The following is a 25,208-nucleotide window of genomic DNA, read 5'->3' as shown; positions in this document are numbered from 1 at the left end:
AGCTACTGCTTGGCTCTGCTGTGCGAATTTATGTCACGGCTGGCTCTCGAAGAATCGGAAGAACGAGAGACATCATGTCGCTTCAAAACATTGAAGCGCTATAGTGGAACGACATGAGCCACCCTTCGTGGTCCGGATTAAATTTCGGTCATTCGCAGCGTTTCCTCGCTCTCCGGTCATGTACAAGAACGTAGCATGTGCAGTAGGAAACAATAATGCCACACCAAATGAGAATGCGCTTCGACGTCAAATGTTTTCGACTGCTGCCACGCGATTTCGATAACATCAACGCCACATCAAGGAAGAAGAAGTGGTCCAGGGGGCTGAGTGATTGTTAATGCAGCATACTGTGATGACAAAGCAAAAATGAATTTTTATTTTTACCTGTTTTTGTTCATTGTTAACTGCTGAGCGTAGACCTAATGCCTCGATCAAGTCACAACCACGAGCACGAACTCGTTTACTCCGTCTAAACCATACTGGCTTGTTCTATATCAATTTCTATATAGAGAATTAGGGCATTTCAAATAACTCCAGCAAACTTATGTCTACCCATGCCTTGGCCATATTAAGCGATTAGGTGACTAGCTTTTTTTTTTATTCAGATTTTTTTTTCTGGTATTAGGACATACCGGTATAGTACGATCACGTAGATAACGTATTTAATGTAGTCAATTTATTCAGGAACATATCATTCGTCTCGTTTGAAGGCAAGTTAGTTAAACAAAAACGCTCGCTTGTTTATGAACGCAGAAAAGCCGAGCCAAAAGTGCTTAATTATGAGAACTGAAAATATCAATATATACATATATTGCCTTATACTAATCAGATCACATGGTGCAGCGAGGGGACAAAATAGTTTCTTCTTAAGTGAAAAAACAAAAACAAAAACGTAGAGACATGCAAGAGGCATCTCGAAGATTCCAAATAAGCTGTTTTCCGAACTGTGCATGCTGACTGCAGATAGCGGGAAAAGAAATTGCGTTTTCAGTTTCGTTTCACTAGGCCAGACACGTCGTACTGCCAAACAGTCTTCTCTTCCTTATGCTTCTTGCCTGGCAATCTGTTGCTTTTCTGCCTACCGGCGGTCGCTCGCAGTATCTAGTCTTCTATTTCACTTTTGTTCCCCCAATTCTGCTTTCTTTTGTTCCTGATGAGAGAGTCATGGGTTCCCAGTTAGTTGCTCACTTTCCTTCCAGCTGTCCCTCAGGTTCTTCAGGGTTTGCCTAGTATGGAAGGGCACCAGTGTGCAGACCCGCAGCGCGACGGTGTCTGCAACAAGCGCGAAACGCGAGGGAAGCCAAAAGAGAGCGCGTTTGTGTTTTTGGGAGGTCTGTCTCTGAAGAGGGCGCATTGCTTTGCTTCTGTCTGCTCTTCCGGCTGCCATTGTGAGCGCAACACGAAAAGGAGAAAGTGATGGGAAGCCTCGTTCGCTCCGGGGTTAGACAAAGGAACGCATCAGGAAACCACTGAGCCGTAAATGCACCGCAAGGACTGAGAAGGATCTGCTCCAATGGGTTTGCGCCCAACAGCTTTCGGTCTGTAACGCCATGCCTCGAGTAGGCATGTAAGGCTCCAGTGGCGCGAGGTGCAACATGTAGCGTGCAGTACCGCCGGCTACAAACGAGAAACCGCAAACCGAGACTTCTAAAAGCGCCTAATGCCGAGTTTGATCCGGCTTTCCGCTAAAACGTCCGCTATTTTCCCGGAACCTTATCTCGTCTGCATGATATTGCCACGTGCGTGCTATGAGAAAGACGAAGACGACAGCGAAAAGGCTCATACGCGTTTTACAGGAGCCAGAATGAAGAAAGAAGAGGAACTCGCTTGCGCGCGGTATTAAAAAGACCGACCTGCTGTTCTCTCGATCTTGGCGTTACGACCTCTCTCTTGACGTCGCGACACTGGTGGAGGTGCTGGAGCCTGCAACCTGATGCAGGAAAGCCTTATTCGGACACGTACCCCCAGTCCGGAGACTCAGCCTCTCGTCACGACTCCAGTCCACCGATTCAGCAGGCGCCTCCTAGGCCTAAGTCCGGAGTTCTCGACTGTTGCTCCTCTTCCCAGCATGGCCGCTCCTACAACATCAGCGGATCTCCTTCCTTCCCAGGTGACTCTAGAGCATCCTCACGTGCCTGAAATCTTCCGTGGGGAAGCGTATGAGGATGTCGAGGACTGGTTCGAACAGTTCGAGCGGGTCGCTGTGGTGAATCGCTGGAACGAACGACAGAAGCTTGACCGTGCCTATTTCGCGATGGAAAATAGCGCTCGCACATGGTACGAGAACCGGGAGCCCACTTTCCAAACTTGGGCCAATTTTCGCCACAAGCTCCTCGAAACATTCCAGAGCTCGGATCGGCGGGATCACGCACAGCAACTGATTGAAGCCCGCGTGCAAAAGCCCAACGAAACCGTTGCCATGTTCGCAGAGGACATGACTCGTCTGTTTCGCCGAGCTGACCCTGACATGCCCGAGTCGAAGAAGCTGCGTCATCTGATGCGGGGCGTCAAGGAACCGCTGTTCGCGGGCCTCGTACGAAATCCGCCGACAACAGTCGACGAATTTATAAAGGAGGAGACTGTTATTGAGCGGGCACTGCAGCAACGATGCCGCCACTTTGACCGCCTGCCCAACCACACGCCAATAAGTGCTGCGGCTCAGAACGCTGCCGTTGGCGAAAGTTCCCTGCGACAAACGATCCGGGAAATACTGCGTGAGGAACTTCGGGCCCTCGGCGTTCCTTCTACCGAGCCGCCAGTTGCGTCTGTCGCTGAAATCGTGCGCCAGGAGTTGCGGCAAGCCTTCACATCGCCCGCGCCATGTCCTGAGCAGCGTTCGCTCAGCTATGCTGAAGTGGTCCGTCGTCCTCCACCTTCACCTGAGGCAGCGCCCTTCCAGCCACCGCCCGCTCTCGTGCCTTGGTGGCAACGGGATTCTGCGAGACGACCACCAGTTCGCAGAACCGACCTGTGGCGCACGGCTGACCGTCGACCCCTTTGCTTCCACTGCGGGGAACCAGGCCACATTTCCCGCTACTGCCGTCATCGAGATGCTGGGTTTGGCAACTTTTCACGTCCAGCTTCTTTTCGCTTTGAAGACCGTCGCGCCCACGATGGTGACCGCTTGTCGACCAGCCACGTACCTTCACCAAGTCGTCGTTGGCAATCTCCGTCACCTGTGCGTCACACTTCCCCGAACCGCCAGAGCTACGCTGACGTTACCAGAGGCCGTTCCCCGAGCCCGCGCCGGGGAAACTAACTGCTGCGACCTCCGGGGGCAAGGTTGCCAATCGTCGAGACGCCGAAAAGTCCCCCCTACCGCCGCAAGAAGACGATATGACGACGACGACGAATACTAATGCCGACGACGTCGTACGGGCCGATCTCAGTGTTCTCATAGACGGACACCACGTGACAGCACTGGTTGACACAGGCGCTGACTTCTCGATTATGCGGCAAGAGCTCGCCGACCGCCTTCGGAAGGTCAAGACGCCGTGGACAGGGCCGCACATAAGAAGTGCTGGTGGTCAGCTAATGACTCCAACGGGTAAATGCACCGCTCGGCTTGTAATCGGCGATTCCAGCTTCGTCGCCACTTTTGTCCTTCTACCAGAATGTTGTAAAGAGCTCATTTTGGGTATGGATTTTCTGCGAGAGTACGACGCTGTCATCAACATTCCGGACCGTATGGTGACGTTTTCCGCACATCCGTATGTCGACACCACCACGACCACCACTGACGACCGACACGAGCGTTTGCGAGTTGCCGACGATGTGACGCTCCCGCCGAGATCCTGCTGCCTTGTGTCTGTATCATGTGGGCGGCCGTGTCACAAGGATGTGATAGCGGAGCAAATAGCTACGCTATTGCTTACGCAAGGTGTTTCCGTCGCGAGAGGCATTCTGGCACTGGCTGGTGGGCAGGCAGAAGTACTCCTCACCAACTTCAGCAACGAGCGCCGTCACATCCAGAAGGGTACCGCGATTGCCTACTACGACGACATCGACCAAACGAGGGATTGTTTCGCTTTGCAACCTCATGACGCGACCACGCCTCCCTCGACTCCTTTGTCTGTCGACGTCAGTTCTACTCTGTCACCCTCTGATAGGCAGCGCCTACTGGAACTGATACACCAGTTCGAAGATTGTTTTTCGTGTACATCAAAGGTCAGGCAAACACCATTGACCAAGCACCGAATCGTTGTTGAAGATAACACGAGACCGATCCGACAAAATCCCTACCGTGTGGCTCCGAAAGAACGCGAGGAGATTCAAAAGCAAGTACAGAAGATGCTCCAGGATGACGTCATACAGCCTTCAAAAAGTCCTTGGGCATCCCCCGTGGTATTGGTTAAAAAGAAAGACGGCAGCTTGCGCTTCTGTATAGATTACCGCAAGTTAAACCAAGTCACGAAGAAAGACGTCTACCCGCTGCCACGCATAGACGATTCTCTGGATAGACTGCGGCATGCACGCTATTTCTCATCAATGGACCTACGAAGCGGCTATTGGCAGATAGAGGTCGACGAGCGCGATCGTGAGAAAACTGCTTTCGCGTCGCGACAATATGCGGTTATAATGATAGCAAGAGTGAAGGAAAGCTCGTTGTTTGTCTGGTATGTAATGTAACAAAGAACAAATACGAGGCCTATTTTAGTACGGGACTATAAACTACCAAAATATTTGACATTGTTTTGTAAAAGGGGCTGTTTTCAAAGAAACATTATTCGTTTATCCCGTTAATCACGAAGTTTCAGCTACCGATCTGGAAGGACATGTACTTACGTCAAGCTATTTCGATGTACACAGCGGTTCACTGTTAAAGGGAACGTCGGATCGCGTGTCTTCCACTCGGCGCCCCCGGGGGCTACAACGACTTTCGCACAGTCGCTGTAAGCGCCGGGCGCGGTGCTCCTTCGTCGCGTGAACAGCCTGCTTCGCGACGATTCGGTGTGCGGCAGCTCGCGGCAACGGAAGACGAAAGAACACAACCGATAGTGCTCACTGCGCTGGCGCGAAACTCATTGCAGCCGCCGGCCGGCGTTGGCGCCGAGTGGACGACGCGCGATCCGATGTTCCCTTTAACAGTGGACCGCTGCGTACTTAACTTGGAACCATTCCTCAAGACGAGATCATTTAACGTGTGCCTACAAAAAATTAAAAAAAAATTCACCATCTCCCACTAAAGGGAACCATGTGGGGATGCGAAGGAGCGCATGGGTCGACTTAAAAGTTTCGTTCATCACGGGCACCTTAACGCGTCCTTGCCTGTGGAGCACACCATGAATTCACTGTAGTTGCTGTTGCTGTTACTCGTCCCGAACTCTTGTTGGAGCACGCCACGCGGGTTCATCGCGCGTCTGCAGAATCTCGTTCCCGACGCCATCAGGTGATTTCTGAGAGAGTGTAAGGGGGAGAGGCCACAACGTCTTACCCAGCCCCTCACACAGGCCCGAACGCGCTAGCGCGTGCCAGCGCGTTCTTATGAGGATACAACGCGTTGGTTCATCGCGCCTCTGCAGAATCTCGTTCGCCGACGCCATCACATTATTGCTGAGAGAGTGTAAGGGGCAGAGGCCACAGCGTCTTACCCAGCCCTTTACACAGGCCCGAACGCGCTAGCTCGTGCCAGCACACGTGGTTTTGTCTGCGTTACGCCAAGCTAGGACAGCATACGGCATCCCGGGCCCCTAAAGTGCTCTGCACGTATCATCATCAAGGCGGTCGAAGAACAAGACGAAGAAGACTTCTCCTTGGCGCAAGCGCGCGCTCTGCACGTATCATCATCAAGGCGGTCGAAGAACAAGACGAAGAATACTTCTCCTTGGCGCGAGCGCGCGCTCTGCACGCATCATCATCAAGGCGGTCGAAGAACAAGACGAAGAAGACTTCTCCTTGGCGCGAACGCGCGCTCAAAATGTTACAGATGGCTATGGTATGTTTTAGAAAGCGGACGGTCGCCAATGGAACTATACGGACAAAGCCCAGTGCAAAAGCTGCTTCGCATATAAAAATGGGGTAGCTGCACACTAGTGGTGCGTATACTGTGGAAACAGCGAAGCTGGTGGCCTTTGCCTCCTCGTCACCCTCACATCACTCCTCCTCCCCCTCACATCCCTTTCCCCATTTCCCTTTCGCCGTTGCTATACTGTAGTATACGTGGCTTTGCTATGCTCTACTTTCTCCCCTCCTCCTTTCCCTCCTGCTCATCCTCCTCCTCACCGGCACTTCCCAACCCCTTGCTATACTATACTATACATGGCTATGCTAGGCTTTTTTTCTCTTTCTTTCTATCTCTTTCTGTCTCTGTCTACTTGTTTCTTTCTGTCTCTCTGTTTACCTTTCTTTCTTTCTTTCTTTCTTTCTTTCTTTCTTTCTTTCTTTCTTTCTTTCTTTCTTTCTTTCTTTCTTTCTTTCTTCTTTCTTTCTTCTTTCTTTCTTTCTTTCTTTCTTTCGTTGTCTCGCCCATAGCAACGCAATCACATATGGTTCGTATAAATGCTTGTTCTGCTAGCGTGCCTGTATTTCCGAGTGGTTTCGACGCTCGCCTTCGGACCGTGGGTACCCGGATTCGAATCCCGCCTCGACAAAACAAATTTAATTTGTTTTATTTATTTGTTCTCCTCCTTCTCCCCACCTATCTTCTCCTCTCCTCCTCCTCCTTTCCTTCCTCCGACACGTTGCTAAGCGACGCATGGTGACGTCATCGCTCGGCGAGGTTTTTCTGCGAACACCTGATGGGGAAACCTCCGACTGTTGAAAAAAGACTTGCGAAAAGGGAACGAAAAGCAATAGCAATGTACCCGTATATACTCGGAATATACGAGCACATTGATCGACTGTTTACACCAATGCTTTTTCGCAATCCAGACGTTGGAGTTTAGATACTGCTCGTCAACGTATTGCTATTTACGTCGGTCGCCCACGTGCGCCTGGCTGCACGCACTACAGGACTCGAAAATACATGCATATGTGCTGTGCAATGTAGCATGAAACAGAGCTGATGTTCGGCATAACGACCGATATTGGTGTACACACTGACTTATGTAATGGTATGTGAAAGATGCACGTACGCTGACTGCTCTGAGTGTTTTCCGAGGCTACTGATAATTACGGGGAAATGCTAGGATCACGAATACATGCGAAGTTTGCCTGTTTATAAGATACCTCTGAACATGTGCTCGATATGTATGTATGTATGTATGTATGTGTGTATGTATGTATGTATGTATGTATATATGTATGTATGTATGTATGTATGTATGTATGTATGTATGTATGTATGTATGTATGTATGTATGTATGTATGTATGTATGTATGTATGTATGTATGTATGGTATGTACGTACGTACGTACGTACGTACGTATGTATGTGTGTGTATTTTCTCATACATTTGAATAATGGGTCATTTTACCATTAACTTTTCTCTCTAATCACTCTTTATGTAACTGTCCCCTGCCTTCAATGTATGTGACAATTGTATTGAGTCGTGTTATGATGTATAATTTTGAAATGACTTCTTTATGTTTGTGATATCATACGATGAATTTCCACGTCATCCATCTAAAAAGAGTAGCCTGCACCATATTTTAGTGCCCACATCTTGAATCATGTCAATAAAAAGTCTAAAGAAAAGAAGCTTGTGCTGAAATTTCTTTAATCACTTCGTCTCCATCTTACTCATTTATACATCAGTTATTAATAAAAAAAAAACATCTCTGTTTCAATTAAAGCGATCAAGCAATCCACGAGTAATGTATGCGACTGATGCTAGACAGTTTTTTTTAATTGTTTAAACTCAGGTGAATTATTACAAATATTATGCGAAGATGTACACAGCGTGCTAGACGCAACGATAATGCCTCGAAACAAGGGGGTTCACAACTACTTTCTTTTTCTTTTTCACCTCGTGGCATAAAACGACGGATGTTGAACGTGTGAACGACAAAAGTTGCTATATTACAGTCAAGAAAAAAGAAAAAGTGCGGGCGCTGGACACCGGAAAGTGAACAGAAATCAGCCACATCAAAATCTCTCCGATTCCTCAAATTCCTCTCAGAGCAAGAACAGTAACGAAAGGAACATGCGGGCTAAACGGGAGAAACTGCAGTTGAGTCGCCATCAAAACCAAGCCGGTGAGAAACGTGTGAGGAATTGAATGAGGGGCTCTCAATACATTAAAGAGGGAAAAGACGGGCAGGACAGGCGAGTAGTCGCCGCAAGGAGGCAGAAACGCAACAAGGCGTTGTGAATCGCGTTTAGCCACAGATCCCAGAGAACAGCTATATTTAAAGTGCACGCTACTCGTTGTACTTCTTCCTTTCCCTTCTTCGCTTGCTGGATGATCAAACTCTGATATCAAGGAGGACAGGGGTTCGTGGAATGGTGGGACAATGCGGCAATTTTATTCGTGCAAAAAAAAACAAAGAAAAAAAGCAGCCACGCTGTCACAAGGGTACAGCGTGCGGGCTGTCACTGCTGATGGAGAAGGACATCTGCGACTGGCAGCGATGTGCAGCGGCCGCGACACCTCCTCTCGGCATCGTGTGTGTCCTACGGTGAACAGCGGTAATCGTGGAGCACGCATACGAAAATAATAAGGGACGCATAGCGGGAGAGGGACAGATAGAGAAGGTAGTAAGAAAGAAAAGAAAGTACCCGGTGGCTCCTCCGCTCCTCATATTTAGAGGATCGCGATAGTGCCGCCAAAACGCGCACCCACGGCGGCGGTGCCAAGTTCAACGGCCGCCTCCGCTCACTCCCACCCCTCCGTGGCGGCCGCTTACGGGAATGGCGGCGTCCCACACGGCAATCAGGTCGTCTCATCAGCGCGCGATGGTCGTCGCCGTCGCATCTCGACGCGTGTACCTGCACGCTTGAGTCCCCGCTTCCTTCCTCCATTCTTCTACACCCTTTCGCTGTCACTCCTCCTGTCGCTCCATTCGAGCAAGGGCAGAGACAGAGAAAGAGCAGGCACCACCATGGCGCGCGTCAAACACGACGCTCATTGCGAAGAGGAAAATAAAATGGCCCCTCCTTTCTCTGCTCCCATTTTTTTTTTTCCGACTTAACGCCGAACTTGGGAACTCGAGCAAGAGCGGAAGCCGAGCTTAAATAAATTAACCAATGATTTTACGTTTCAAAACTGCCATTTCATTATTAGGTTTCTTCACGTACACATGCACTGTGGTGGCGAGGAGACTTTACAACCCCACTACGACTGTCCTCGCTACATTGTGCAGAGGTGATCACTCGCAACCGCTCTAGCTCACTTTGACCCCAGACCGATTTCGGTAGCAGCCATTATGGAATGTCGTCCTGAAAAGTCACCGAAAATGAAGGCGACGAAGACATTATTAATGTTTTTAGAGACGACAGACTTGCACAAGCGGCTGTACACTAATAGTGATGTCGTAATACTGCATAAGAGTGACTGCCGCACTGTGTATGTGTTTCCTGTCTCTCTATCTCTCTCTTTGCCTTTAGATATGTTATGCGGCAACGTTAACTCTCTGGGAGATATTACACTCTTACATGAAAAATGAGCATGCAGAAAACTCATTTTAATTATGGGGCTTCAAAACAGCCCAGTTTTGTCTTTTTTTTTTTTTTTTTGTCACTATATCCCTCTGCTTGGAGTACGGGAATTAAAGCAGCGAGAACTCTCCAGGTACACGTGGAAACTCGACTATATTTCGTCTTTTCGTTGCGATTCCGGGGTTTTCAACGAGAAATCATTATCGCAAGGGTCTGCACTAATGTGCGGCGTCCGTATAGCCCTGTCCGACGCCATACCACGGAGCGATCCCAAGCTGCTGCGGCGGCTGCAGTGCTCTGCCGCGCGGAGCAGCAAAGGTTCCTGGCAGTGCTCCCTCGCCACGAATCAGAGGAGAAGAGACGACGTCCCTATTTTTAACAAAAAAAAAAAAAAAAGTGCGCGCGAAGTAGATTCCCCCCTCGAAGGTTCCCCCAGCCTCTCCGCTTGCTTCTCCGCAGCACGTGTGCTGTCGTGATGGTTGCTCCGGGCCGGAGCTCAAAGGGCCCTCAACGCGGGCACGCTAGACAGGGGCTGTGCGTTACCGGATTCCCCCTGGCAGAAGCCAAGGCAGCCTGGCTGTCTCCGGCTGCACGGCAATTACGTCTTTTCCTCGGCGTTTCTGCGGCCGCTATATCACCGCTCTGCTGCTGTTCGCCAGCGAGACTGCTGGACTGGCGGCGCCGCGAGGGTGGGCTTCCTCGCACGGCCCCGGCACCCAACTCCCGCCCATTTCTCCCAGCCAGACACGCGCGGCCGCTGCGCCCCATTGTTCTCGAAGTGGTCATTTGTTGACCGGACGGAACGCCGGTTCGGTGTACTTCTTCCTGCCTGCTCCCATTGCTCCGGTCGACTCCTCTTCTGGCATTGGCAATGTGTTTTACCTTTTCTGTTTCCCTCTGCACTTTTCCTTTTGATGAAAGCTCTTCTTGGCAAAGCCATTGTCGCTGGCGCCGAGCTCTTTCCCTGGGAACAATGGCCCGATCGTGTAGCGCACGAAAACAGAAGGAATCGAGGCCCGAACAAGGGCTCTTCGCCGGAGTGGCGACACCCCTCCTCAGAGTAGCGCATCTCTCGTAGGGCGAAAGGAACTGCGCGGCCCATCGTCTTCTCGCTCTCTTTGTTTCCCGTGTCTCCACTGCTCGTTTCGCGTTCGTTTCTCGGGGAAAGAGCATTATGAGCGAAGAAAAGCACTCATTTTGTAAGGAACAAGCCAGCGCACGCGGAGCGCTAGGCTGACATTGAGCAGGTAAGCAAGAGTGGAGTGACGCAACTTTTCCGCTAGGGTCCATTGCTCCTTTGTTTCGACCCTTAATTTATTAAGACCTGCAGAAATCAAACACGAGAATTGACCGTCGGTGTCGCGCGTCCACGGCGTCAACACTAGCGATGCAAAAAACCGTCGTCACGTAATGACGCCACAGATCGCCAAAATTTGTGACACCACATGATGACGTCATCACATGACATCGTCGCTTGGTCAAACGTAGGCCGATCACGGAGGCAGCGCAAAACCAAATGAGATGCAGAAAGCTTGCAATGCCTCCGATCCTGGAGGCAGTGCAAAACCACGTTAGGTGCAGAGCTTTCGGACGTGGGCGTGGAAGGATCAGTACATCGACTGAGAAGGAAAAGAAGAGGATGGCTTTCGCCTTCGCGTCGTGTTAGGCGATTGCATAAGGGACCCTGCGAGTTTTTAAATGTACACTCACGTTTCTTTTTACACTTCCTGATGGCACTATGTTTTCAAACTGCTGAGATGTGCTGTAGCCACCGGTAACGCCATCATCATCATCATAGCCCGCTTTCGTTTCTTATATTTGCTGTGTTCTTAGGCTGACGTTCTAAGACATATGCCAGACATGAACGCTCAGAATAGGCATTCCACGCGGCTGAATTATGTGGTGAACATATTCGACGTAAACGTTGCGGAAGTTCTTGTTGAATGCAACTAATAAATAACTAGCGTTGTAACCAGGGGCACTGTTCTGAAAAGATTATTTACAGTTTGCAACCTTCTTGCCTATCGTGTCTATGCTTTAATATATATCGCACTTCTTAGGCCACAAATTTCTACCAGCTCGCAGCGTTTTCTCTTGTTCTAAGCTTTTTGCGGTTACGCAGGATGTTGGATTAGATGTGGCCTAGCGTAGGCATAACACCCTGGCCGTAATGGATTGCAGAGACCCTTCACCTCGACCACTACCAGTAGTTGGCGAGCACCGATCAATAGATATGCGGCGTCTCAGTGCAGGCATAAGATATCCACTTAATTGCTGAGCATTGTTCTGCGAAGCGTTCGTTGGTCGTCTCGTGGTTTATAGGCACGCCATGTGTCGTGCGCAGCATGCATAGAGGCGGCGGCGAACGGAGCATGATTCTCCAGAATTACATGTATCGCCAGTTGGTCGAAAGTACCCAGTCACGTATGCTAAGGAAAGTAATTAGACCCTAAAACGTCTTCATCATTAGCATGCCATATTGATTACGATTGCACGTAAGGCTGGTTTTAATCAGATAAGTGCACGTCTCCACTTCACTTGCGCGATTGTGGACATCAAGAAGACGTTTGATTACGAAACAAAGTTCAGCACCGCCTTCCTCATTCTTAAACAGGGCTGTTCAGGTGATTCACGTAGCAAGGAGTTAGACGAAGAATGATAGAAAATTAGGCGAGTTGGAGTACATTCATGGTCCAACAGCGCAAAAGGAGAGAGGAGGCCAGACGACACGAGCGATCATGTCGTCTGCTCTCCTCTTTTGTCCATGTCATTTTTCATTGTTGAACCATGCTTTAGATGAAGCCATGTCTGTCGCTGATCCTGTGAACATGGCTATATGATACAGTTGGGCTTGTTGGTAAGTATAATTCACCATACAGTCAACACATAGACAGTGCGTCACGAAACACGCCATGTTCACTGCAATAAGGGTTCTCTACCATTTCAACTGATGACAAGCTAGACGTGTAAGAGTCAGTATACACTGATGAATTTAATAGGCCAGAAATATCTAAGCACTGAGCGCAACCACAGTAATCGCTTACAAGCTTCCCATAACATTTTATCACACTTATTTACTTATCTACCATAAACCCCATAGGAGATTGGTCTTATATTTTACAAAAAGTACGCCTTCTCGCACAAGTTTAAGCCGGAGGAATAATAGCGTCGCACTGAAAGTTAATTAAAATTTACCCTAGCATTATTCACGGCCTTCTCCAAGGTAAAATTCTGCGAAATTCCCAAAGCCACGACTCAAGCGCTGCGTCTACAAAGCGAACTTCTAGCTACCGCTATCATTCATCTCATTCTTTATGATATGAAATATAACCAGGCCAACAATCCCCCGCGGGGCTGTAGAAAAGTGGTGAGTAAGTAGTACAGGAAACGATAACACAGTTTTAGCACTTAATCGTAAAACGAATAATACTTTCTCAACTGCGGAGGAAAACATATATACATAATGGTTTGCTGCTCGTAATAGAAGGAACATGATTGTTTTATTCGTGTATCATTAAACGAGTAAAGCACCCCTTACGACCTTCCCCATGAAATGAGAGCCCACCCAATGTTAGGGAATGTTTATGCCGGAGTGCAAACTATATAGAGTGCAAGAGAAAACAAAAAGTTTCGTTCTTTTTTTCTCTTTCTTTCCAATTTGCACCGAAGCATGGTTTAGAGCGTGAGCTTCATGCAGGATCGCAGAAGTTTATACAGTAGCGTAGCCAGAAATTTTTTTTTTCGGGGGGGGGGGGGGGGGGGGGAGTGGGAGTGGGGGCGTTGAACCCCAAGATGAGCGACCTCTGTTGTTTTAAGTATACAGAGTCGATTAGCGGCTATGTGTGCAACGAAAGGCACGGTAAACAATTCGTCCAGAAACGCGAAGCGAAGCAGCAGCGATACGCATCCAAGAAAGATGACTGGAATGACACCAAGCCGGGCGGTGTCATTACGCAGAGAACAGACAGAAGCGGACTAGCGCCGTGTCATTCACAGGCGCCCAACAAGTACTGTGACAAGCACTTCGTGCATTGTGACTCTGGTTCGCCGTGTAGCGGTGCCATAGGCTCACGGTTTCCAGCGAACGTGTCTAAAGCAAGTTTACGTTGGGGGGCATTTGCCATCGAAAACACCGTCCCACTCTGCACTTGTCAACAGACTTTAAACAAGGAGACCACTCCCAGAAGACTATTAAGAAAGTTTCGCCTGAACAGATTTTCACAGCACGTGGAATCCGTATAATTCTTTGCAGACACCATGGGACGGGAAGTCGCCGTCGGCGCCTCCTAAATGCGATAAAGCCTTTCTCGAAATTAACGCAACAAAAAGAGAATCCTCATCCACCGGTACCACGGCGCAAGTTGGTTCCCGTTCCGGGGCCGGCGACGCTGGCTCGGTGCCCGCGGGTACAGACCGCCGCGCCGCGACAACGCGAGATGCTGAGCGGCGCTGACGGAGGCGCCGGGCGGCGCGTGCTCGCACGGTCTGGCGACGGCTGTGTCGCGTGACCTAAAAGCCGCCCGCGTCGCGTCTGTTAAAAACACATTAACGGTTGGGCACTTGGTGGAAATGCTCCGAGCGAAACTATCGAAGCAGCGCATCTCTCTCTCTTTCTCGCGACACGCTCCGTGGTTCGGCCACGAGCCTGCGTCAGGAGCTCGTGCCGTGGTTCGGAGCGGGGCTCGTCATCAAGCCCTCGACGAGTCAGTTTCAAAGAGACGACGGACGCATGTTGTGCCCTGTTTCGTTCTGACAAATTGCGCGGCTCCGCTCCCATAACTCTCTGCTCAAATGAAGAGTGATTAATGAAGAAGTCTTCTTTCCGAAAGTACTCTGCTGAGTCACTGTAGTTGGAAATAGGCTGGAATGGAAAAACCACGCCCATGACGATGCTGTTGGAAAGAAACGAAACCGAAAGAAATAACGAGGAATGAATTACTGAAAGGTCGCCAATCGGCCCGGCATCACGGCGATCAAAAAGCAGCATGCTTAGTTTGGAAGACACAGTGACAAGGTACTAATTAAGTTATTACTGTAGGCTCACGTGCACACAAATAGAAATGATGGTCAAACAATTAAACGACAATGTGTCAGCCATTTTTTGCCCCCTCCGTCATGCGTTGGCCAAAACAAGAAAAAGATATGCCCGAAGCTGTTATCTTCCGGCTGGATGAGAAACCCAAGCGTGACCCACAGTTGCACGCCCCGATCGAAAAGGACCTTCATCGGCGTGTACCAAGGTGACGCAGCACAGGAGAAGAGTGTGAATGCAGGCATGCACGGCCTATAAAGCACGCGCCCGTCGTGTTGCCTTCCTCAACAGCGCTCGGCTTCACAGACGGGCTCCTCTTTCTGTTTATTGACGAAAAGTGGCGCGTGATGGAGATCCGCGGTGGAACGCGCACGAAGGCCCTCATCAGCTTCCCCAGCTTCCCGCCGCTGAGACAGCGCCCTTGTTTCGCATCCGTGCGGTTCCTGAAAGCCGGATATTCGTGTTTCCGACTCAGACGCCGCGTGGTTTAAGCAGGAAACCGAATTGTTGCAATTTTTTGCCGACCGACGTGCCATCGGGGCGACTCCCAGTGCTCGGGCATCATCGCCATGGGCTGTGCGGCGGCGTGCGTGACCTGGGCGCGCGGTTCCTCGCTTCCCGTGTCACGGGACCCCCTCGTGTGACTGAAGCGCCTGCCACCGCCGCTGCTCGCAGTGCGCCCTGCCCGGGCGCTCGTGAGTCGCGTGCTTCTTCCAGTGTCACGTACGCGTTGCATGCGCACAGGCTGCGTGCCTCCAAAGCTGCTAAGAGAGAGCAGGTCGACCAAGAAGACATGAATTATGTACGCCGCCTCCCAGGTGCTTTTCACGGTATCGCTGGAAGAGGCCGCGAGGGCTTCTTGCGCGTGTACTTCACGACTGAGTGATCTACCTCGGAGAAGGAGAAGACAGATTTTCTTACAGTCTTTTATTCTATTGCTTCGTTTCACCGACGCTAATCCTCCTATACAATATGGCCGCACCCGTGCTTGAGTTACTGCCGGAAGAAGAAATCCCACAGTACCGCTTTAGTCCCCTCATACGTACCGCGGACCGCTGCTCGACCACTTCATAAGATTATATATACTGGTACTATAACTAGCAGCTGACGATCCAGAATCATGACCCAAAGGTACAGGTAATACAGAGAAGGTTATCAAGTGATTTATCCTAGCTGTCTGAATACCCAGTAGGTGCAAAAATAATTGCGTGAGAACCACATGTATTCTTTATGTCATGCTTTCGTATATGTTCAGGTATCACAAACGAAACTTTAGCACTAACACAAATTTCCTGTCAACACACACACACACACACACACACACACACACACACACACACACACACACACACACACACACACACACACACACACACACACACACACACACACACACACACACACACACACACACACACACACACACACACACGCACACACACACACACACATGCGCGCGCGCACAAGCGCAAAAAGATAGACAGACTAGAGCTGTGCACGGGCCGCATTTCCGAGCCCGAGCACGACCCGGGCCCGCTGACTTTGTCGAAGGCCCGCCCGAGCCCGACGGCAAAGGGCTGCGAGCCCGCCCGGCCCGGCCCGACGTACGAAAACACAATCCCGGGCCCGGCCCGGCCCGGCTTTTTGAAGGTTCGCTGCGAAAACAAAACATCCCGGTAATTTGGCATTTTATTGAGCATATCAAATATGATCAAACGACACACGACGAACAGTCTCTATTACACAGATTACAAACTGTCGTGCAAAAGCAGCAAACAGTCCAACGATTCCGGCTTCAACGAAGCACGGCGCTTTCGCATTATGTAGCCCGCCGAACTGAAGTTACGTTCGCTGCTTGCACAAGGTAAATGTAAATGGTAGCGAAGCTTCCATAGAAGCCCATACGTTCAGAAAATCCAGAAAATGGCTGCTCATCAGCTGCTCATGGGTCTTAGCGCCATCTGTGTGAGGAGGGAACACTTCCGGCGGAACAAAAAATAAAGCGGATGTGACGCAATATCCGGTAAAGAAGTGACGTCAATTTGTTGGCACTAGTGCGAAATTTGACCTCAAAATATTTTTCTTAGGCCCCTGATCGCTAAGGACTCGCGCTAAGGCGAGCCGGCAAGCCCTTGGCGAATGCGCGTGAAGCCAGCGCTAGCTAAACTAATATCGACCCGTGACTAAACAGCGGTGTTTAAGTGTACCGTCGTGCAATTCGCCTTGGTTTTACCAGGAAACTTTATTCTCTGAGCTTTTATTCTGCGTTCGTGTCATCTTCCACGGCGTGAATAAAGTGGGCAACAGCGTACCTCTCATGTTTGCAGCGTTGCTTATTTGCTTCGCACATGCGCAGGTGACTTAAAGAGCGCATTGCATGTGTCCTTCAGTTCTAACGAGAAGAAATGAAGCCTGGGCACGCCAAAATAATGATATTTCAGTTTTATTCAGTGATCACAATAACGCAATTTAATACACCCTACACAATGAGCAACAAATGTCACAATAAGTACAAAACGTGCGTACACTACGTGCACTATGTTTTGCCTTTTGTTCCGATAAATTAACCTTACGTGTAACGTATCAAGACATACGAAATGTAGTGATTGTAGTGCGACAGATAACTTAGCGATCTGCTCACCGATAACAGGAAATATAGTAGGCCCCGCGTGTTCACGAAGGAAACCGGGCAGCAGGAATACTGATCCATGAAAATCCAGCAAGCACACTACTCCGAACCGTTGCCCCGGTGTCTTATCTAGAAGAGAGGGCTCGCCAGGCGTAGGCGTGTTGCTATTGCATCCTTGAAACACCACATCGTTTCCGCGAGTACCGAGGAAAACGTTCGGCGTGAAATGTTAGCCGCCTCGTGCCCTTGTCCGTTGTACACCGCAGCCAACACGTTCATCAATGATGGAACGCACCTCGCAACTTCGCTCACACCAAAATGAAATTCTCACCACAATAATTCACAGAACGCATGCAAGTGCGAAACACCAGAACACCTGACGGGGCGTGTCGCCGCAGACGAACTTACGAGCGCGCCTTTCCATGCACCGCAAGGGCTGCACTGAATGACAATGACGAGCGCCTCTCTTCAGGGGGCGCTAAGAAAAAGGTTTTTCGTAAGAATTAAACACTGTCGTACATTCTTGGCACATTGCGCCTGCATAATATTGTTCGGGAAATAAATGTAATTTGTGAAACATAAAGATTGCTTTACGTTTGAATAAAACTTGGTTTTTCGCTATTAGTGTTTGTTCCCTCCGAACATAGTCGCGCTTCAATCGCAGTACCCATAACTCCCCTTGCTGGTGTCGTTGGCAATAGGTACTGAACCGTTTTTCGCCCGAAGCGACCTATTTGAATCGACCTTGGCTTGCACTCGTCGCCGAAATTGCTAATATATTTTTTTGCCAGCCTGGCAAGGTTGGGATATCTCTGCTGCTTGTTTTTTTTTTTTTTTTTTCAGAAGATTAAAGCTTCAGATGGACAGGAGGGCGATTCCATAGAGAGATAATCGGGGAGCTCATCTTTTGTAACTGCTACATTCTCACCACTGTCGCTCCACTCGCTGAACAACTGCATTGGAATAGAAAAGCGGTAAAGGGCGGCCGCGGAAAAGGCGCTGTATGCGTGCTGGAAAACAATTGCCGCTCATTCTCTATATTTCGGGCTTGAGTCGAGCTTTGCGCCGGGCCCGAGCCCGACCCGCTAAAACTCCAAGTAGCCCGAGCCCGGCCCGGGCCCGAGGTGAAAATACGCCGGCCCGCCCGAGCCCGGCCCGCGGGCCGGGTCGGGCTCGGGCTTTCGGGCTACCCGGAGCCCGTGCACATCTCTAAGACAGACAGAGACTGTGTAGCAAGCAGTTATAGGTGGCAACCCGTTACAGGCCAGGCTGGCTTGGTTGCTTGAGGGAGGGTGACCAAGCACGAGCACTTTAACACTTGGCTTACATCGAGGGTAATTCTTTGCAGAATTTTGCTGCTGTTTCGGCAACATATTTTTTATTTGCTACTGTAATCACCTTTCGCTCACGCGCTTTGTTAGCACTTAATTGTCAACTGCAAGACAGCTTATTTTTGGAAAAGGTGATCATAAATGAGTAGCACACACAATCTAGACATTTTGGCGATAGTAAACAGCTAGCAATTGTTGAACTTTTCTTTTTCAGAAGTTAGAGCCCATGAAGAGGTGGCACCATGGCTGGTGTCACCTGGCGTCATGCAACACCCAAGATCAAGCAGCGACAACGGCGCCACCATGGCGAAGACTTATTTGTGAGCACTCAGAAGCCGCACCATTACTCAACGTCTTCCTCAACGCTACTCAAGTGGTAATGGCGGCTTTTTATTTTTCTATTTTTTAAGGTTTTGCTATCCAACACATCTGTTTTTCCGAGATTATATAGTGAAGCATTCGCTCGCGTTTCATGCGTGATCTTTTTCACAATAGCTGCTCAACATCGACACTATCAGCAACCAACCTTTTTGTTGCAGTGGGCCTTTATTTAGTGACAAAAAATGCGCATGACACGCGAAAGCGGCTTTCAATGGGCACGTTCACAGGAAGCATTCTGCAAGGCCCCTGTTGCTGTGCTGAAGTCGGCATGCGCATTTGATATTTAGTAAATAAGTTTTTTTATAACCTCCTGATCGCGCCCGAATGCAGCTAGTGTTATGCCAAGCGGCCTTGGCTTTATGTGCGCAACGTTGATCGTGCATATTCATGCTCGATATTGTACATAATTATAGCACGCCAATACATATGTAATCGTGATGAAAGGCAGGGAGGTCGGCCTGCTACCATGCACTGTGGAAAATATAAGGAGAGGCAATTGATGATGAGTGATGAGTAAAGACGACGTATCATTCTTGTCCACTATACAGGGTGTTTCGAGAAATGTGTCCGCAAATACTCAAAAATAGGGGAAATGGAATATTTGCTTACTGCCTTCATAACTAATTTTTCTGCCGTGGCAGACATCTTAAGATGACTGGAGACATCAGTTACGGTAGTAATTAAACAAATTAAAGTAGCTAATTTTTAAGAGTGGAGATAGGCAATCGGGTGAAATGCGAGAATTGAAGCCCATTGCCACTTGGAGGTTTCAAAAAAGTTGCCTCTAGTAATTATTGAGGAGTAATGAAAGTCGACTAAATTCATCGGCGAAACCTAAACGCCAATGAACGCACTTAGCAGACGACCAGAACGACGTCAGTGTACACGAAAACAATTGCAGTGGTGTTACTTTTTCTCTATTCGTTGAAGGGGCCCTGAACCACACTTCCAAGTAACCATCGAACGACCTCAGTACTGGAGTTTATTTCCTAACGAATCAATTGCCACAAAAATTTCTCGAATCCGTCAAGAGCGAGCCGAGTTGCAGAAATTTGTCTCACGCTTTAAGCGCTTCCTCTCTTCTCTCGTCCCGACGAGCGCGCTGGAAGCTAGACAGGGAGAGGGGAAATGAGTTGCGTCAGCGCGTCATGACCTTGAGAGTGCGTGATGAAACGCGATCGCTCTCCCCTTGGGATTCCTGGGCGCGCTAGTGTGGCTACTGTGTGATTTTAGCAGCATAAGAACCTAGAGTTGGGCTTGAGAACGTTGCGAGGGTGTTTGCGGATTAGTGGCCACGTGTTTTATAGCTGATTGTCATTCTTATATTCTGTTGTTTCTTGTTCATGTGAAAGGTTTCTTTTTCTGTTATCGTTTTTTTCGTTCTCTTCTTTTTCTGTTTCTTTAGCAATAAATATTTAGTTGTGACCAGCACCCGTTTTTGTCGCTCTTTTCTCGTCTTCGCTTTTTTTTTTGCGCGCTGTTTTTACGTTTAAGATGATTTTAGCAGACTATGTAGCTCGGCGCCGGCACGTGACGGCATCCCGTGGTAAGAAGCGCATCAGATCCAAACGCTGATCTCCATTTATGCCGGCTATTGGCCAATAGCATGCTACTGTTGTGTGGCGCCAAACAGATGCCGCCGGAAGCTTCGAAGAGAGTGAGGACAGGCATCTGTATGAAAAGAGGGTGCCTTAGAAAATATCAACTTCGCGCTCCGCTTCTAAACTTTCCCTGCCGCGCATGACTGTAAGATTTGGCATAGCAGTGTCTTCCTTCCGCATGATGCGTTTTTTTCACCAAGCTCGAGGGATGGTTCACGACCCTTTTATCATGCGTGTGCCATGAGTGCTATAATCTCAAGCGCAGCCCGCACACTGTCGAAGCGAAATCGATCGATGGTTGATGTAACGACGCTCGCTCATTCTGGACGTCTTAGAAAAAACATGGCATGCATTGCGCTCTTCCGCGTTTCGGTTTTGGTTTCGCAGGCGAAATCGGTCAGATTTCATCAGTCCGCTAAAATTACCAGCGGGCGCTTTTTGGAAATCTCAAAGTGGCAATGAACCTTTTGCAGGAATGGCTCCAATTCTCCCATTTGAGTCAGTCCAATTTGACTCCAATTCTCCCATTTGACCTTACTGTCTTCACTAACTATCAAGTCAATTAGTTTGATTTATTTAATTACTATAGTAACTGATGTCTCTAGCCATCTTAGCACGTCGACTGCTACAGAAAACGTAATTATGAAGGCAGCGAGCAAATATTTCATTTCGCTTGTTTCGGGGGATTTTCGGCCACATTTCTTGAAACACCCTGTATATGCAGCCGCATCTTTAAGGCCGTAGTTCAGTGACTATCAGAAAGGCTTTATCAGCTCTTGTGATCACGGCTGCTCAGTTTGCGTCAGACCAGGCACCGAAAACAAACTTTCTCAAAGCTGAACAAGTCGATCAGTCTGACGGTATGAAGCTTTGGGCATTCCACTTGTAGTGTCATTTGTTTCTTACACGTACACTTTTTCATGGGAGATTATGGAAACGTTTTTACGAATATAGCCCCCAGGCCGTATTCGTAAAATGTATATCACCCGAAGGTGTTTCCCAAGTGTCCGATGTTTAAGGGGAGCCGATCATACCCAACAGTGGGTGTGACAGATAGACGATGGCCGATTGAAGACGACGCTTACAAGAGACAAGTTTTATGACCCTGCGTGAAGCACTTAACACCGCTTCAACTTTTGAACGCTGCGCTCATGCCGACTAAAGTTCTGCAATGATTCGTATCTGCTGGTTTTCCCCAAACATTTCATTTATTGATTGAGAAATCAAGTCAGAGAAGCACGGCTTTGAAGAAAGCGTGTGAAAATTTCAAGAGCGTTTCACGTCGGAGGGCACTACGGCAGAGGCCGATAGCTTGTGCCCTTCAGCGCAAACTGATCGTGTCAGACGCTTGCGTTAAGGTTCCAGCTAATTTCACGCGCTTCCTTTTCAGGCCAAAAAACAGCGGTTACCAATGCGGGAGAAGGAAACAACTGCTGGATTTCTGTTCACCCTTTTCCCTTTGTGCGCATGCGTCAATAGCGACAGCTGTTTGTGCAGCGATTTCGTTTCCGTTTGAGATTTTTTATTTACGAGACAATAAGAATATTTGGGGTTTTACGTTCCAAAACCACGATTTCATAATGGGGGACGCCGTAGTTGAGGGCTCCGGAATTTTCAACCATCTGGTCTCCTTTAACGTGCGCCTAAATCTAAGTACACGGTTCTCTAGCGTTTCGCCTCCATCGAAATACGGCTGCTGCGGCCAGAATGCCGTCCCGCGACCTTCTGGTCAGCAGTCGAGCACCATAGCCACTAGACCCCCGCGGCGGGTGATTTACGCGATATAGTGCGTTTCGCATGCAACTTACTCTAAATCGCACATTGTTCCTGAACAGCGTATTCACTGAAACAGATAAGGTAAGCAAATGGAGTATTCTAGGATCGATCAGTTATGTAAGAGCTATAATTTTACGGGTCCATCTTGTCCAACTAGCATCAAGAGGAACTATATCTGGCTTACAAATACGGAAAGGAGTCTGCGACCATCAATGCTTCATTTAAGGGAAATAAAGATATTTCGGTGGGGAATTTTGCTGTTCAGCTATAGTACTGTCCTCACTTACATTTTGTTAACTGTTACATTGTTTGCAGAGATGTAGCTAGATAAGTCATACGAGGGAACAGTGACACACGTTCAAATAGAAGTGCACTCGACACAGCGATGTCCGAAATCGAACACATTACAGCCATATGCTCGCTGAAATTTTACGCATCCATCGAACTTTTATTTTTTTTTTTGTTCCAAAGTTTCATCGCACAAGGAAAGATACAAGTGCTTGATTAGCGCAGTACTAGGCACATCTCTCTCTCTTTCCTACTGTGTTGGATGATACAGCTTCGCAGTTCTTGAGAACTTGAAGAATGTGTTCCGATTACGGGAGTGGGACCAGAGTGTCATGATGCGAGATATACTGCGTGCTTATCGTCAAGCTTATCCGGTGCAGTGACAAAACTGGCCGCAAGGGAAGTTATAGCGGACGCAATCGGCCTTGCACGTGGTTGGTATTGTATTTATCCTCAGGTACTAACTGGTGCATAACCGAAGGTTCACTCGGAGTACACGAAGCACTTGCGTCATCCATTTCTATAGCTCTTTATTACCGGCGCAGGCACATCCAACGTGTCATGGTTGCCTGAAGAGATTCTGTCGCTTAGTGAACATCAATAATATTATTTTTACTGCCACTGTCCAACGCTGCTAGGTGACCGGCTCTCACCACCACCTCGGTCTGAAAAGCAACACTGCGAGACCCATCAGCTTGAGCACACGTGCGTTCTAGTACGCACATCAGACCAAGGTTCTTGATCTGAGCTATATATGACAGAGAGACCTGGGGCCTGTCTTTGAGATCTGTCAGAGATCTGGGACTGAATTTCCAAAGTTGTTTTTCGTACCTGACATTGGCTCATTGCCTTCGCTAGTGATGTGTCTAGCTTAAGTATTGACTAGAAAATACTCTAAAATACAATTCTGATGTAAGATCTTATTTTTACAAAAATACGGGCATTGGCCTGTCATTTCACGTCAGGTGTCAAGAGTGTTCTGTGAGATAAAATACACAGGGTATACATGCAGTTGCTACGACGCTGTCAGGAACGCTCCGACAAGGGTGGGGGAGTCGGCCTGCCATCTTCGGGCTTCTCAAAGGCCTGTTGAGCTGTTACACACCATAATTGACATCGGACGCTATGGTCTGGTTGCGGTGCATGCAGCGATGACACCTCGACTGTTTTCCTTTGCACGATACAACACCGCGGCCAGGCACGTTAACGGTGTCTGTCACCTGGGCCACGCTGGTTCGGCTACCACACGTGTGGATCCTGGTTTCGACTGCCTCCGGCATATGGCTCTCTGAGGCATTGTGCACTGCGAGTTGTGCTACCAGAGGTCACGACGCCAGGGTAGCGCCCTTGCTCGCTGCCTTGGCGTCTGTGCCACGCCACTGTGCCCCCTTCAGGCACCTTCACACGCGATGCGCGTACAGTACGGTTAGAGGCGTTCCGCAAGTCCCCACTCCCCCGTTTTCTGTCTCTCTTTACCACTTCTTGTTCTTGTGAATCTCGCTTCACCACGGCCGGCGCAGCAGGCAGGCGAGGCCGTCTCCCGCCCGGTCTAAACATAGGCCCGCTGGATTTAAACCAGACGCTTTCTGCGCCTTTGTGCGCGGCCGCTCTCCTACCAGAGCGCGCTCCGCTGCCGCGCGGCCACGCGCGGAGGAGGCCGGCACGAGCCGGCGCGTCCAGATTCCGGCTTTGTTGTTGCTTTCGCACCCTTCGCGAGTGTGTCTCAATGCGCGTCTCTAAGTCCCTGCTTAACCTACTTTTTCTCGGACCGCACGCTGCTCCTTCTCGTGCGCTGTCACGGCACGCTCCAGGTGAGGCGTTGGCGCCCTGCGAACAGAGAGGGGAAGGCCCGACATGAAGTGAGCAGCGCCCGTTATAGTTTCAGGAATCGGGAATTGGAGAAACAAGAAAATGTCCAGTGGCGCCAATTATTAGAGCGCGCCTCGCAGGTAGTACAACAGGCTGAACAAATAACCAGAAGGCGCGCGAAAGAGCAAGCTCTCTCGTCAGAACGAAGGCATTCCTTCCAGTCTGCTAGAAAGTCAAGAGCCGAGGAGGCAGGGAGTCTGCAAAGACATGCAGCAGACGCTGATGGCGTTTGCGGACGGATATTTATATTTGCTAAAGTATATATACGGTCTAGCTACCTCAGATCTTTTCGTTTTCGGGGCCTCAGCGCAGCTTGTCTTTCTCAGGGAAAAGTTGTCAGCTAAACAAGCAAGAAAAACAAAAACAAAAACAAGAGCGACTGCAATAGCAGCAAAGAGGGGGAAAAAAAGGCCGAGTTAAAAGCGGTCTGCTTTGCTCTTGAGAGGGGTTGTGCAGGAGGCATTTTACTTTTTTTCGCTTGAACACTTAGTCCTGCAGTCCATAAAAGTTCGCGCAATGGACACTGTTTGGTGCTGCTGTAAAGTGCACAAGGGAAATACGTACTCGACGGAAAGTCATAGTGGTCAGTTTTTTTCTTTCTCGAAGCTGAGGAACGCGTCGTCTATGGACAGAAAGAAGAAGCAAACATGCGTAATGACCTCCCAGTGAAGCAACACTACGCGTTAGTTAGGCAGACGGCGTGGGCGGCTTCGCCGAATATGTAAACTTTACCCATATCTTTTTTTTTTACCCTCACTTTCT

General features: G+C 49.2%; 1 protein-coding gene across 2 annotated transcripts in view; it reads right to left on the bottom strand.

The window, feature by feature from the left end:
• The window catches only part of LOC119401541 (protein NDNF-like), a 202,419-nt gene that overhangs the window by 83,335 nt on the left and 93,876 nt on the right, over positions 1–25,208 (bottom strand). Inside the window, exon 2 of one of the 2 annotated variants that reach the window (XM_037668433.2) lies at positions 24,335–24,404. The exons of the other annotated variant lie outside the window; for it this stretch is intronic. The gene's annotated coding sequence lies outside the window, so the exon portion shown is untranslated. The remainder of the gene's footprint in view (positions 1–24,334; positions 24,405–25,208) is intronic. 2 annotated transcript variants of the gene reach the window in all.

Source organism: Rhipicephalus sanguineus, chromosome 1 (genome assembly GCF_013339695.2).
Source record: "Rhipicephalus sanguineus isolate Rsan-2018 chromosome 1, BIME_Rsan_1.4, whole genome shotgun sequence".
In the NCBI taxonomy this organism is placed as follows: Eukaryota; Metazoa; Arthropoda; class Arachnida; order Ixodida; family Ixodidae; genus Rhipicephalus; species Rhipicephalus sanguineus.
The sequence above is the reverse complement of the archived record's forward strand: the minus strand, read 5'-3'. Positions and strand labels throughout refer to the sequence as shown.